The 5,094-nt window shown below is 44.8% G+C and overlaps 1 pseudogene; it reads right to left on the reverse strand.

Moving 5' to 3' along the window:
- Positions 1–1,018: 1,018 nt before the first annotated feature.
- Eef1g-ps14 (eukaryotic translation elongation factor 1 gamma, pseudogene 14) lies at positions 1,019–5,044 on the reverse strand (annotated as a pseudogene).
- Between the last annotated feature and the right edge of the window lie 50 nt (positions 5,045–5,094).

Raw genomic sequence — 5,094 nt, forward strand, 5'->3', positions numbered from 1 at the left:
CCTAGTTGGGCCTCAGAGGGTGAGGGGGTGCTTAGTTCTTCTAGGACTAGATGTCCCAGGGTGGGATGGTACCTTAGTGGGCTTCCCCTTCTTTGAGGAGAAGAAAAGATGGTAATAGAGGGAGGATTTGTAAGGGTGGGATTGAGAGAAGAGAAGGGAGAGGTTTTGATTAGGATGTAAAGTGAATTTTTAAAAATATCGGAAAAAAAGAGCACTTGCTGCTCTTTCAGAGGACCAGAACTCAGAATTCACTTTAGTGCCCTCTTCTGGCCTTTGTGGACACAGGCATCACTCACACATACGTGCACGCACAAGCATAGACACACACACACGTGCACGCACAAGCATAGACACACACACACACACACACACACAGAGACAGAGAGAGAGACAGAGAGAGAGAGAGAGAGAGAGAGAGAGAGAGAGAGAGAGAGAGAGAGAGAGAGAGAGAATAATTGAATAATTATTTTATTGGAACCAGGAATGGTGGTACATACCTTCAATCTCAGTTCTTGGGAAGCAAATCTCTCTGAGTTTTACTCTACACAGTGAGTTTCCTCTGCACCATATACATGCAATGTCCTCAGAGGCCAGAAGAGTGAGAAAGATTGCCAAGAACTTTAGTTACAGGAGGTTGTAAGTTGCCCAGTGTGGATGTTTGGAACTAGATTCAAATCTTCTGCAAGAGCAATAAGAGTCCTTTTTGGGGGGCTGGAGCGATGGCTCAGTGGTTAAGAGCAGCGACTGCTCTTCCAGAGGTCCTGAGTTCAATTCTCAGCAACCACATGGTGGCTCACAACCATCTGTAATCGGATCTGATGCCCTCTTCTGGTGTGTCTGAAAACAGCTTCAGTGTACTCACGTACATGAAATAAATAAATAAATAAATCTTTAAAAAATTTTTTTCCTTGGGGTTGGGGATTTAGCTCAGTGGTAGAGCGCTTGCCTAGGAAGCGCAAGGCCCTGGGTTCGGTCCCCAGCTCTGAAAAAAAAAAAAAAAAGAAGCAAAAAATTTTTTTTCCAATGTTCAGTTTCCTTTAATGACCCCCATCTCCCTTGAAGGGTAGGTGCAGGCAGCTAGGCGACTGGCAAGACATGTTCACTTGAAGATCTTGCCTTGATTGACAGCTTTGCCTACGTGCTGGAAGGCCCCCTCCTAGGAAAAGTACTCTCGAACGAGGGTCTGGGTCTCCTCGCTACCAGGATCCAGTTTCCGCCATGTATATGACTCATAGTCCACCTGCCAATCTGGACTCAGCGGAAAGGCAAGATCTTGGCCTCGAAAGACCCAAACCCCAGAAATGGAGCTGCTGTTGGTGGTTCCAAACAGGATAACACTAGCAAAGGCATTCTTTCTCAGTTTGTCCAATCGCTGAAACATTCCAGTGATGAGGTTACAACTCATGAAGGTCTGGGTGAGCTCTTCAGGGAAGCAGTACTCAGCATACCACAGGGACCAGCCATCCTTATCAAAGTGCTCCCAAAAATATGGCAGCGCCACAGAAAGGGTGTCCTCATTGGAGTACTTTCGCTTAAACTCATCCAACACAACGGTACTCTTGGGTAGGTGAGCGAAAGTGTCCTTGGCCTTAGGCTTGGCAGCCGCTGCCTGCTCACACCCATCCATCTCTTCCTAAGGAGCTTGGGCAGCTGCCTTTTTTTCCTCTTTCCACTCAGTCTGGGGCTTCTGCTTCTCTTCTTGTGAGCCCCTTTCTTTCCTCGGGGTATCCTTTTCTGGCTGGCTCTCTGCGAACTTCTTAGCATCAAACTGAGCCATCTTTTCACACAGCTTCACCTCCCCCAAGATGGCCCTGAACTGGGGCTGGTTAATGCAGGTAAGGAACCATCGATTGGTATTGGGGAAGGCCTGGCGAAAAGAAGGCTCTAAGACCTGTTTATAGAGCCACAATAGGGTACAGACAACCGTGACGTCAGCCAGTGTCACTCTGTCACCGACCAGAAAAGTCCGTGTCTTCAGATGAGTGTCCAGCAGCCCCAAGATTCGCTTTACCTCCTCTTTGGCATTTTCAGTGGCCTGCTTGTTGTGGTGCATAATGCCTAAGGTGGGGAGCACCCAGGTGCTGGCTGGAGGGACGACGTCACTGTCAGCAAAGCTCACTCACTGCACAATCTGTGCTGCTGCCTCTGGCGTACTTCCCCGCAGCTCCTCGTTGCTTACGTAATAGGCGATGGCATTGCTCTCAAATACACAGAATCCGTTATCGCCCTCAAAGGCTGGAACCTTGCTGGCAGGAAATTTTCTGAGAAATTCGGGGGTGCGGTTGGTTTGGCCGAAGTGGAAGTGGGGTGGTGCGGGGAGCACGCAGACCTCAGCCCCGCTGTACTGAGCAGCGATGAGGGCCTTGAAGGCCCTCCAGTTTTCAGGGTATGTGTACAGGGTACCAGCCGCCGTGGTGATTCCCCAGAGAAAGGGGGCAATAAGAGTTCTTAACCACTAAGTCATCTTTCCAGCCCCAATAAAAATAAACCTTTAACTTAAAAGGCAGAAGCAGGTCTCTAAATTCAAGGCTAACTTGTTAACATAGTGAATCCAGGGTGGCCAGAACTACATAATGAGACCCTGTTCCAAAAAAAAAAATCTTAAAAAAAAGAGAAGAAAATGAATTTACTTTTAGAACTAATCAAGGACCCAAGAACCTGCATTCAATCTTAATTGTATTTTTAACTGCAGTCCCTAAACTCTTACATTTCAAAGAAATTACTGGAGCCGTTTCTACTTTACTGTGCACCATTACATAGCAACTCTTCATTGCTACTTCTCAGCTCAACTCTGTGACTCTGTGTGTGTGCATGTGTGTGAATGTGCATGCCTGTGTGTGTGTGTGTGTGTGTGTGTGTGTGTTTCTTCCACATCTGAAATGCAGTATTCATGAATACATGGCTTGTGTCAGACTTCTTTTTTTTTTTTTTACATTTATTTATAAGTACACTGTAGCTGTTTTCAGACACACCAGAGGAGGGCATCAGATCTCATTACAGATGGTTGTGAGCCACCATGTGGTTGCTGGGAATTGAACTCAGGACCTCTGGAAGAGCAGTCAGTGCTCTTAACCCCTGAGCCATCTCTCCAGCCCTTGTGTCAGACTTCTAAGGTATAGGATTATTTTTCATTAGTTCAGAAACACCATAAAAGTGGTAGTTCTTTTCAACATTTTCATTTACAAGGGGCGTATTGTACATGCTGTCTCTCATAGTAGATATATTCAGTTCAAATGGAAACATTTATTTTTTAAACTGATATTGGACGGTTTCCAATTACAGCATTTTTCCAACCTCATGCACATTGTGTACTTTTCTCCCCTTACTCTTATCTCAACTAGTTACTCTCTCTGTGGCTCTTTGATGTTCCCTGTTTTCTCTAGAGGACTCTCCAAGGGTCTGTTCTCTGCCCCCATTTGTACTTAGCCCTCTTAATCTCCTAAACGCCTCTAGAATTTTGAGGCTTCTGAAGTGCATTGTAATTCTCATTGACTCATAAGGAGACACAAAAAATAAAGAATTTCTTTTAGAAATTCAATCCTTTTGGTTTGACTTTAAATTTTTTTTATTTTTATTTTATTTATTCAGAGTGTGTGTGTGTGTGTGTGTGTGTGTGTGTGTGTGTGTGTGTGTGTGTACGACTTGTTGGAGTTTTTCTCTTTCTACCAAGTGGGCCCCTGGGAATGAATTCTCCTTATCAGGCTTAGTGGTAAGCACTTTCATCTGCCGAGCCATCTTTCTGTCTTTTGAGACAGAGTTACATGTAGCTCACACTGGCTTGAACTGGCTCCTTAGCTGAGGATGACCTTGAATTCCTGATCCTTTTGCTTCTAACTCTCTAGTGATCATTATTTTTAAAAAAAAATTTTTGTGCTCATTACTTTTAGATATTTCCATTAGTAAAAGGTATTGTCTGTGTTAGTGTTTCAAAGTAAGAATATTCAGTTAACATAGTCATTGCATCTTTTTTGTTTGCTGGTTTGGTTGGTTGGTTGATTGCTTGGTTGTTTCTTCGAGGTAGGGTTTCTCTGTGTAGCCTTGGCTGTCCTGGAACTCATTCTGTAGACCAGGCTGGCCTTGAACTCATAGCCTCTGCTTCCAGAGTGCTGGGGTTAAAAGCATGCACCACCATCAACCCCTGGCACATCTTTTGATAGTTGATGTTAAAAGATACTTATATTGTCTTTTTCAAAAGATTGAGTTTTATTATTTTATTAACATGTGTATGTTTTGGTGACTGTAAGACTCTTGTGTGTATGCCTGTGAAGAGGACACCAGATGCCCTGGAGCTGGAGTTACCAGCAGTTCCCAGTCACATGGGTGCTGGGAATTGAACTAGTCCATGGGAAGATCAGTAAGTGCTCTTTATCAATGAGCCATCTCTCCCACCCTAGTATCCCTGTCCCCTCCCCTACTTTGAGACTGGATCTCCGGTAGTTCAGACAAGTTTTAAATTCACACTATCTACGTGATGATGATCTTTCTGCTTTCACCTCCCAAGTGCTGGCATTACAAGTATGACCCCACCCTACTCAGTTCTCTTCCGTCTCTGTCTCTGTCTCTGTCTCTGTCTCTGTCTCTCTCTCTCTCTCTCTCTCTCTCTCTCTCTCTCACACACACACACACACACACACACACACACACACACACACACATTCTCATACTGCATCCCAATCTGATCTTGAACTCAAGGCGAGCCTCCAGCCCCAGCATCCACTCAGCGTCCACTCAGGCTCTGAACTACCAAACTTGTTTTTACTTTTTTTACCCAGCTTGTAGCACACCATGCTGTGTCATCTTTTCAACTTTATTTATTCTTGTGTGTGTTTAATATGTGTGCATGGATGTGCACGTGGACATATGGAGGTCAGAAGATAAGTTTATGGAATTCCCTTCTACCTTTATATGGATTCTGGAGATTGAATTCAAGTTGTCAGCTTTGTCTGACAGGCACCTTTACTTGTTGAGCCACGTCCTTGGCCTCAGCCTCATTTTTTAAGCCAGTTCTTTGTCCTGGACAACTCTGTACCTTTGGCAGGTCCATTGGCCCAGGGCTTGACCTTTCTCCTTCATTCCCATCTAACTGTTCTTCTT

The sequence above is a fragment of the Rattus norvegicus genome, chromosome X, assembly GCF_021556685.1.
Source record: "Rattus norvegicus strain SHRSP/BbbUtx chromosome X, alternate assembly SHRSP_T2T, whole genome shotgun sequence".
NCBI lineage: Eukaryota > Metazoa > Chordata > Mammalia > Rodentia > Muridae > Rattus > Rattus norvegicus.